This window comes from Hibiscus syriacus, unplaced genomic scaffold, assembly GCF_006381635.1.
Source record: "Hibiscus syriacus cultivar Baekdansim isolate YM2019G1 unplaced genomic scaffold, ASM638163v2 tig00110384_pilon, whole genome shotgun sequence".
Lineage (NCBI taxonomy): Eukaryota > Viridiplantae > Streptophyta > Magnoliopsida > Malvales > Malvaceae > Hibiscus > Hibiscus syriacus.
The window spans coordinates 4,709,728-4,721,390 of NW_024062715.1; the positions used below are offsets into that span (position 1 = coordinate 4,709,728).

The following is an 11,663-nucleotide window of genomic DNA, read 5'->3' on the forward strand; positions in this document are numbered from 1 at the left end:
ATGTGATAATGTGATATGATATGATATTTTTATATTATCATTTACTATTTTAAGAAAATATTTTTAAATCACTTTGAATGGGAAAATTTTTACGAAATTTCAGGTGACATCTATAATATGTATAAGTATAATTATACGGGCTTTAGGTATTACAATATTTTCACTTAAGTTTCAAATTTTTCCATATTTGTGATTTTATCCTCAACTTTTACCAACTTTCCAAAATGGCCTAATTTCACATTCTAACATCAATTTCAACATTCTAAAATTAATTTGCAGCATATTACATCAAGTATTGAACAATTACACATCGATCCCATAATTACCAAATAGGTCCCCTAACTTTCACAAAATTATAGATTGGTCTAAACAACATTCTAAAGCTTGTAGAACCTTCTAAATAACATTTCTAAGCTTAGGAAAATCTTTCCATAGTTTCCTATTTTTTTAGGCCGAAAATCCAAAGTTATGAATTCATAAATTTTCAACTTGTTTCAAGCATGAATTCAACCTCTAAACAACATTTCAAAGCTTCTACAATTAAACCCCCTAACTTAATTTATCCAAATCACCAATTCCCTAAAATCTAGGGTTAGGTTGAACTCAAAATAAGTAGTTCTAGGTGATTTTAAACATCATCAAGCTTGGAAATGATTTCACAACATCAATAACCCAAAATCCATCATCAATCCATAAAATCCTAATATCTTCTTCAACCCTAAAATTTGGTATCTAATTGCTCAAACAATTAGCATGCAATATTGGTACCAAATGATAGAGCTCTTCGAAAAGAACAATTTTCTATTTCATGCTTTAATCCAAAAACAAAAGGAAATAGCTCAAAAATGAAAAATAAAGTTTCTCTTACCTAGGGTTTATGGTTCACGCCTATGGTGGATGAGATGAGCTTGGTATCATGAAATTTCTAGTTAATTTCATGTTAATTTGTCATTTATTAAGCTTAAATGAATTTAAAATTCATTTAATTAGGAAATGACAATTTTACCGTTAATGGAACTTGATAATTACATCTATACCAAGCCACATGTTACTTATCATCTTCCTAAAGTCAAAGATGAACAAATTATTATGCCCTTTACAACTTTGCCCATCACTTTTCCAAAAAAAATTTAATCCTGCCATTTTTCATCCAATGGTCCAAAATGAACATGGAAATAAGTTCTAAAATCCAATGATCTATATAATTTTCCATCATTTTAAAATGTAGAAATAATATTTCTAAGCTTAATTTATCACCCTTCAAATTTTCTATCCGATCCAATTTACCAAATTTTTACCGGACTTTAACACTTTGTATCTTTTAACACAAATTTCGGATCGAAAATCTGATTCCCACGAATACGTCATTCTTGGGGTAAACTATTCATTTATGGAATAAAATTTCTTTTTGGGAAAATTATCACATTTGTCCTTGAACTTTTCCCAATTTTTTTACTTTAGTCACTAAACTTTCAAAATTTATATTTTGGCCCAAACCAAAATTTTGGGATATTACATCTCTTGTAACCAAAGAACTCAAAGCTTAAAATCACTAAGATGATATTACTGGAGGGATTAGGAATGAAATTGAATATTACAAGAAGTACGAAATGGCTCAAGATGGAACTCGGAGAAGAATAAGAAAAGAAAATGAGAAGGAAAGAAAAAAAATGAAGAGAAATATAAAGCCTCAATGTTTTTTTAAATGGGGGTAATAACACTTTTGGTCCTTCCTTATCTTTCTACTATTTTAAAATCTCCTTTTTACTACTAATTGGGCCCAAACCCAATTAAGCCCAACGATTTTACTTATGAATTTCATGAGGTCCACTTACCTCTTGGTTAAACCCGAAACTACTAACCTCGAATTTGGGGTGTTATAATTTTCTCTATTCTTTCCCTTGTACTTTAAATTATTCGTATTGGGACAATACAACTTAAATGAGGGGTAGAGAATTTGTTGAATTTCACCTTGCTTATCTATATGTTTTGAATCTAATATGCATCGATTGAGCATTAAAAGTTCAATTGAATTCCTTTGCCTTTGTTGAATGTTTTGGTATACCATGCTTGCTTGTGACCATACAATTGTTTGAGTTTAGATATTCATGATAATAGATGGCATGACTAGTGATTTGAGTAAACTTTATTATGACTATCCATGACCTTGTTGATTGAAATTTGCTTAACTTAATGCATGTACACACTTTGGTGAGATTTGAGCCTTTATGAGCATGTTTTTATATTTGTGCTCTTATTCTTGTTTGAGGGTGTCGAATTAGGCATTGACAATCTAGAACTTGTACTAAAATGCATGTCTAGACTACATAAGAACTTAATGCTTTGAAATGATTTGGACACATAGGATTTGCCTACTTTTCCCTCCAAATGCCTACCATATTATTTCCCATTAGTTAACTATGTTTGAGCCTATTTCCATTCTTTGTTTACACCATGATTTTTAAACCCGGGCCTTTTCATTTATCCCTATCTTCCACCCTTGTCAAGACAAAGAGTATAGTTGAAGGTTGTGTGATCATGTTCCAGAAAAAAAAAATCAAATGAAAAAAATAGAAAAAGGAAAAAAATGGTTTGTTTAGTGTTTGGTTGTTTGTTGTAATTATTTTGTTACTTTAGTTTACTTTGTTTCTGGACTTGATCAATTGCTTGATCTCTTGTCTTGATTTTTAACCTTGTTTTAACCTTGTTGCCTACCTTTACCTAAGCCCCATTACACCTATTTTCAAGACCCAGTGATTGATGCATCATGTTCTAATTAAGTAGTGGAGGTTTCATTTTATTACAAGCTTACGAAAATGTGATGTTTGGTTCCGACTTTGAGCGTTCTTTCACCCAAAAACACATTGAGTGAATTGAGTGAATCTTTATGTGGTGTTCAGTTAGGTTGAATTGAAATTAATGAATGATTGGATGTTATAATTTTGTTTAACTTGATCGACTAAAGCTTTCCAATTGATTGATATCTTGACTTGAATAGTTCTTTTGAACTTGACTTGCATAACTTGCTTTGATATGAAACGAGACAGAAGAAGGTAAATGGAATTTATAACTTGTTCGATCGATGCATGCTTGAGGACAAGCATGAGATAAATGAGGAGGAATTTGATGAGTGGTCTAGACTGACACTATTTGCTTGTTAATTTTCCCATATTATGAATTTATTGTTGCTGATTTTGTTTTGTTTATTTTCATTAAGAGGTCTGCTTTCTAGAACCAACAGTAAAAAAAAATTGTTTGCATTATTTTTTATTATCCGATCGTGGTTGAAGACATGGACACGACACTATCATGACATGGTCTGATGTGACAGTTTCTAAAAGGTCCAGTCAGCATTGAGAAGACTATGGAAGCAGCCCAATTAGCACTATCTGATGAGATATTTTAGGAAATTTAGTTTTAAGTTTGAATTCAAAACATTTGGAGTTATCTTGGAATTTTTAGGATTATTTTGCATTTGAATTTTCATGCTATCTTTAGGATTTGGAAACCTATAAATAACCCTAGGGTATAGTTTGAACATATCTTGAATTTTACTTTGTTATTTTGTTTTTATTTTTATAAAAAGTTTTATTTCTTTTTATTTTCACTTTACTTTACTTTACACTTTTTATTGTTTTCATAAAATATGTTAAGTATGATTTTTATCATGCTTAGATAATTTTCTTATTTAGCCGAGAGCTAGCGATGACTTAATTCCAAACGTGAGAATTGAAAAAGCACTAAATAACTTCGGGTTACATTCTTAGTTTTCTGCAAAATTAGTTTGGCAATCGGCCTTAGTTTTAAAATCTTAACACTTTTAGTTCAAAAAGTTGACGTTGGTTTGGATGTTGTTATGATTTAAAGTTGAGAGGAAGAATCGACTGGTAGTCAGTTCGACTTCATGGAAACCCACTTAGTGGCGGTTCACTAAGGAAAATTGAGATTGAATTTGATTCTCAGTGAGACAACAAAATCTAAGTCAGGCTTTTCCAAAAATTAGACTGTTTTGTTCTAACGATGATAATCATGGTTAGTCCATTTAAGGATCGAATTTTGAAGAGTGACTTGGAACGATCGGTTACCAAAGAGGAAAGCAAGGTACAAGGGTTGGGCCTTGTAGACTGTAACCGGCATGAATCCCGAAGTAAAATCCATTTTGATGATCAAATGGAATTGAAGCAAAACTAAGCTAAAGGCTATTTTCTCCATAATTGTTTTCATTTATTTAATTTTCTTCAATTCTTATTCCACCAAACCCTCCCTTATTTACTTTGTGTTACAGTTTACCTGAATCAAAATCAACGCAATTCTACAACAGGAATTTCTAAATTCTTACGGATCGACCCTTTTCTCCTCCATACTAATCTCATTCCTATTTGCTTTATTTATTTTGAGAGAAGGAATTTATTTGACAAGTAAAACGACGTTGTCAAGAACATGGCCATCCAAGGTATTCCTTAAACCCTCTAGCCGGAAAGACTCAAATTCCATGTTTAGTAATTTGTGGGGTCTTGTACTGGACCTTTGCTCCCTAAACCAGTATCTTGACTGTGCTGACTGAAGATAACATATATGTAATGTACTGTCTAAACCCACGGGTGCCCATGCGACTCGGCTCGATCCGAATTTCCTTTGTTTAGTCCACACCGTGCCAACCTTAAAGCGAAAAGTGCTATACAGATACAACAAAGAACTATACAAAACAACAGATGGGACTCGGTGAAGAACCATGGCCATGCAAGGTGGCTTTAGGGATTCACGACAAATGATAGCTACACCCAACTAGCCTACAATTATATTATGATATTAGTTATCTTGAAATATTACATTCTATATGCTACTGTGGGTGTTGAAATTTAAATTTAAATATATTGTATGATTGATCGAATGAAATTTCGAATCGATAAGTTTGATCTTGATCAAAACAGAAGAAGCCAAATGCTTCCGTTCTGACTCATTACGTAGGACCTTCCTGGACCTATGATTTTTCAAGGGTTGATTTTTATTACATGGTTACATAAGCTCTTCCTTTTTATATCTTGTTGTTTATGGTTTGAGTTACATTTCAGTTTTGGACCAACCTAACGTATACGTTCATTTTTGCCCTTTAATCGTAAGATTTTTCTTTCCTGATTTTATTAGCTAACTTTTGTTTTTTCTAGTGGTATATGGTGTAAACCTCATAATTTTGGTTTAAATACAAACCCTTGTTATTAGTTTATAAAAGAAAGTAGAGAAGACGATCTTGTATGCATTAAATTTGAAAAGATCACTAAATATTATTTAGGTTTGCTTTAGTAAAAGTACTTATTTTTTTAAGATTCTAATAAGATTATAAGATAATATTATACGTGTCCAATTATAAATATTTGTTTAAATTCGAGTCATCTTGAAATGATTTTTAAATACTAGTATATCCAAGTCTTGATTAAGAAACTAAGGTGGCGTTTGGTTCGCTGGAATGTTTATGAGGGAATTGGAATCTGTGAAGGAATTGGAATCTATCAGGAATTAGAATCCAATTTCATATTATGTTTGGTTGGCAGGAAATTGAATTGGAATCCAATTCCATATTCTGTTTGGTTCGCAAATATGTCAGATGAATTTGATTTTAGTAAAGTAAAATGACAGGATTGCCCTTCTTGTTTTTTTGCTTAATTTTAGTTTGTTTTACAAATTACAGGTAGCAATATATTATAAAAATTTTAAAAAATAAATTTTAATTTTATTGAATGATTATTTATTTCAATAAATTATAAAAAACCATGCTAATAAATCATAAGTTAAAATCATCCCAATTAGGGATGGCCATGGGTCAAGTTTTTGGTCCACCCGACCCGAGAACAAGGGAACCTCCATCCGAGACCCGACCAAAATAAAGTTTCACCCGACCCGACCCGAATATATGAATTAGAAACCGACCCGACCCGAAATAAAAAAAATATTTTTATTCAATAAAAACAGTGACTTAATTGAAAACAAAATATATATAGGGGTATTATTGTAATTATTCCTAAATATATAAGGTAAAATTATATATTTTTTGGGTCGGGTCGGGTATTTTTCACCATAAACTCGACCCGACCCGAATATCACACTTAAAAAAACCGACCCGACCTGACCGAAATAAACTTTCACCCGACTCGACCCAAAATAATAAAAAAATATTTTTATTCAATAAAAACAGTGACTTTATTGGGAAAAAAATTATATATAGAGGGGTATTATTGTAATTATTCTAAATATATAAGGTAAAATTATATATATTTTCGGGTCAGGTATTTTTCACCCTAAACCCGAACTCGACCCAACCCGAATATCACACTTAAAAAACCAACCCGACCCGACCAAAATAAAGTTTCACCTGACCCAGCCCGAATATATGAATTAGAAATCCGACTCGAAATAATAATAAAATATTTTTATTCAATATATAAATAAGTTATCAAAAGATTGATGAGCGTAGTATGGTCAAATTTCAATTCCCTCCGACAAGGGAATTGAATTCCATCATAGAATGGATGTAATTCACTTTCCCTCATTTGATAGAAAGTTGAAGCCATGAGGGATTTCAATTCCTTTAGAAAATTTGAATCAAATATGAAAAATTGGTGGAATTAAATTTCAATTCTCCTTAATTTTAAGTGATTCATGCCAACCAAACACCACATAAGGCTCAGCCATCAGAAGCTTGGAAGACGAAATGGTTTTTATTGACAGGATAATCACATAAATTCTAATTATTTTTAAAATAAATTTTGTTACTAGCACCTAAAGAGAGGGGGTCGTATAATACCGAGCACTGGGCAAGGCCATGGCAGGTTTTTACATTAGTCGAAAAGTAATTTAGCAAGCACTTGATTAACAGGGTCATGATGAACGAATCTAGGAGTGAAATCTATTGATCTAAAGAGCGAATTGCGAGCACTGGTGGGGTCTACCATGCCCTAAACTGTAGTTATTGTTTTTATGCAAAAGTTGAGCTTGCACAAGTACACGACACAGAACCATGGCCAACAACAATAGTGTCCACTCCCTAGAATCCAAGGAAGACAATGCTCTTTGCCATCATTTCCGATAATATAGTTTTTTTTAATGGTACAGAACAAATATTTTTTTAAAACTATAATAACATGTATTTTGTTAACGCAACTATTTTAATCTAAATCTTTTAAAAAAATAATATTTTTTTAAAAGATTTAGATTAGGCATACAAACGAATTGAGTCGAGCTCAACTCAAAAGCTTACAAGCTTAAAATTATCAAACTCGCAAGATTAAATTTTTAAGTTTGACTCGAAATAAAAAACTAAAGCTTGAAAAAAACTTAAACTCAAAATATTCTTAAACTTAGGTCGGTTTAAGCTCAAACTCAAGCTCGAATTAAAATTCGAACATGAATCTTAAGTATCTTATATTGTACTTAAAGAATATATAACTATTAATATTATTAATAATTTAAATTTTAAAAAAAATTAAAATATTAATTTTGAGTTGCTTGTGACTTTTTGAATCTGGATATTAAGTAATTCGCTTTGACTCGTTAAAACTCAAATTAAATTCATTCAATTCATGTGTCAATAGAAAATCAAATTTAAATAATTCGATAATTATTGATATATTTCATCTCATTTATAGCTCTACCGTGACTCTAGATCATCAATAATTACAAATATTTTAAAAATTGAATAGTTTGAGCAACCTAGTTATAAAACTACACCCTTCCCACTTGCTAGTTCATACCACTCAATTCAAAACCTTTCTCCTTCACTTTACAGTTTGTTTGATCATAAACAGAAATCTTATGAACCTCATGATATATTCTTAATAGCATTCGAATTTGCGGTATTAAGATTCAAAATCTAATAAAATGTCGAAGAAGTCATTCCGTTGCCGGGATGGTTCCGGCGAGCTCGACGTGTTCGAGGCCGCAAAGTATTTCTCGGGCTACAGCGAAGCAACAAGCTACAATGGTGCAACACTAATCAACGAAAAGATCACACGGGACGAGAGGCAGCCACCGAAAGGAGGTCGGATCAGCTTGGACGTACCGATGAGAAGAAACCCTCTTCTTCAACACTCTCATTCGTCGGAAAAACGAGTTAAAAAGGAGAAAAAACACAAGCAACCGAGTTCACCGGGTGGTAAGCTCGCCAGCTTCTTGAACTCACTTTTCAATCAAACAGGTTCCAAAAAGAAGAAAACTCTAAATCCTGTACCACACAGTCCATGAAGGGTGAAGAAGAAAGCCCCGGTGGTGGAAGAAGGAAAAGGAGGATGAGTATTAGCCATTTTCGTAGCGTCGCTACGAAGTCGTTTTATTCCTCTTCCAGCTCGGGTTTCAGAACACCACCTCCTTACGCAGCGGCCACACCTACAAAAAACTACAAAAGTAGTGATCTTTTGAATGAAAAAAGGAATGAGAAGTCGAAGTTCATCGATGAGATTTTAGAAAAATACAAGAATCTCGATACCCGTCATCGGGATATGAATAACAGGAACGTTAGGGTTGATCGGTATGAACCAGAAGAGAAGGGTTTTGGCCGGAAGTTTTGTGAGATGGATGATGGTGAAGATAGTGATTCAAGCTCCGATCTTTTCGAGTTGAAAAGCTTTGATTTAGGCAGCTATTCCAGTGGTTTGCCTGTGTTTGAAACTACGAACATGGACAGCTTCAAGAGGGGGGCACCGGTTTCAAATGGTGCCCTTTGAGACTTGTACACTTTTTCTTTAAAGCTCTGTGTTCATCTTGTTTTCCATTGCCATTGAAGATTGTGACAACTGATAGATATCTTTTCTTTTCGCTGTAAATTCATAGTTTGGAATGCTCGCTTGTCTTTCCTTGATCCATATGGTAACAGTTTGGAATGTTTGCTTTTCTTTCTGCAGCAAGTTCAATGAACTCAATTTACAGGGTTCCTATAATTCACATCATTATTTCATCTGGAATTTTGATGCAATGATGAACAATGGTGGGTTTCAGGCTGTTGTAAAGCATGGAAGGGTAAACATCGTACGGACGTATACTGTGCCAACACAACTGCAAAGATAGGTGGTGTTTATGTAGGCTATATTGATGCAAGTGTTGTTTTTATTGTGATGAGGAATTAGTGGATTAGATTCACGAGTCCTTTCAAAGTTTAGCTCATGCGTATAAAGCTAGAAGTGGTGGGCTTTTAAGTCCCTTTCCTTTGGCGTGATACTTTAATATAAAACTAAAATAAAAATTATCCGTTTTGTTATTGTTTAAATAATAAAATCAATAAAAATTTAATAATATTATTATTATTTTTATCTAAAATATTATTTTTTAATATTTTTGATCATTTTTAGCGTTTAGTAATATTTTTTGTCATTTTTTTGCGCCTAATAATATTTCGATAATTTTTTTGAAAATTTGGTTAAAACTCCAATAATAAAAAAATTGGTCATTTTTAACACTTAATAATGTTTCTGGTCATTTTTTATCGATTTTATTATTTAAACAATAACAAAATCGATAATATTTTTTTAATTGTATATTAATATCGTTGTGTGATCGTTCCCCTTCCTTTGTGTCATTTAGAATCAAAATAAAGATGAAAAGCTAAATTGATGATGGAATCTATTGATGGCTTTTGGAAAAAATGATGTAATGTTATGGATTGTAGAGCACTAAGAAAAAGGCTATATAACGAGGCATGATAGATACAAATGATGCATGGGGCACCATAGGGCCACCTACTCATGGATGGAGATGGCCTACCTATACCGTCAATTTTTAAATTAAAATGTGTTTAAATTATGTGTCTAACTCTGATTTCATGATTTAAATAAATCCCTTACAATAAATATAACTTTAGATAAAAGGATTTTTATGCAAGTTAAATACATGTATCAAAATATACTTGTTTAAATAAATAGTGTTCACCGAAGTATTCATATAATTTTTTATTACGTTCGTTATTAATATAAATAAATGAGTGTGAAAAATTTTTTATATTCATTTAATAAATGAATGAACACGAATATAGATGCATTCGGCTTATTTATGTTCATGAGAGAATTTGTTTATTGACTCATTTATCATTTTTTTATATTTAAAATATTATTAAAAATAGGAATAAATTGAACACATGGTGAACCTTAGACTTATGTATAATGTCTAATGAGTTTAAGAATTAATGGCATAATTTCACTATTTTTCTTTGGCTTGGAAATAAAAGCGCAAGAAAGGAGGAGTATTGGTTGTTGAGAAGACTCGAACCATAGAAATAAAAATGTTCATGAACGCTAAGCAACCCGAACATGTTTAACAATAAATAAACAAACATGATCGAAAAATTTTAGACGAACCGAATATGAATATTTTAAAAAATAAACAAATGAGTAAAAATACAATCTTATTCCTTCAAGTCGTTGATTTATACTTCCTATAGTCTAACCATTAAACATGGTCGCATTTATTAAACAATTACACTTGACATCTTCACAGTAATCAAGCAGCTTTTGTAGTATAGTGGTGAGTATTTCCGCCTGTGTCACACCACAAAATTTTTTTAAAAATATTCCAACGACTAAATTGAAGTGTTAATTAATTTCGGTGACCAAAGTGAAATTTTGATTAAATTTGGATCCAAATTCAGAAATAATCAAAAAAATGGATGACTTGTGGCATGAGTTTTCCATTTTCTTTTCATGGTTTATATAACCCCAAATATGGAAAGTTTCCATTTAGAAACTAATTTTTATCTCTTTTCAAACATTTCCTCTTATAGAATGAAACATTTTATCGCATATTCGTCGTTGACTGTTGTTCCATTTTCGATACCTCTCGTACCATCGTGTTCATTGTATTGTCCCGAGTCCTAAGGTGTCCACTTTGTCTCCGTTGCTGCCGACGTGTGAAGGGGTGAAAAAGATTAAGTTTTCGACGTTTCAAAATCGAGCTCTCCGCTGTTCATTGTTGTGAACCGAGCTTGGTAAGCGTCTCAAAACCCCTAAAATGCAATTAGGATTTTTTTAATATTTTTAAACCCCTACAGCCCCGTACACGCCCCCACGTGCTGTCCCTATTCAGGGGAAAAGCCCACCGCATGGGGAAATGCTTGGAATTTGGCTGATCTGACCCAACTCACTGATACGACCCGCTGACCCGTGTTCGACCCGACATGGTCTAACCGTTGACTTTGACCAAAAAGTCAAAATTTTCGAAAAGTTAAAATTTTTGAAAAGTCATATTTTGTGTTTTTCGACGTCCTGAGTCTGATTCTGCGATCCGTTTTGCCAAATTCCGACCTGAAAGACCTGATCGAGCTTGTTAACCCAAAAATACTTAGTATTTTTTTTAGCATTTTTGCTTATTTATTTAAGATATGGTTATGGAATTGATCTAAGAAGATATTTTTATGACGATACTCGTGTTTCACCCGACCGATGGTCGATTAGATCTGGTGTTTCCCGTTCGTCAAACCCGCTCGATCTGTGTTCTACGAGAGTTACTCGTAGGTTTCCGTAAATTATTTAAACAAAGGTTAATATTATTCATATTAGGATTCTGAATATGGATTTTTCGATTAGTAGGATCTAGCATTGTCGCTGATCGTGATCGAAAGACTCAGTAGTAAGCTTCCCTATCAGACTACTCAGATCGATACATGTGTGTTTCATGTTGGTGTTACA

General features: G+C 32.5%; 1 pseudogene; it reads left to right on the top strand.

Annotated features, from left to right (window-relative positions):
• Window positions 1-6,817: 6,817 nt before the first annotated feature.
• LOC120122220 lies at window positions 6,818-9,101 on the top strand (annotated as a pseudogene).
• The last annotated feature ends 2,562 nt before the right edge of the window (window positions 9,102-11,663 follow it).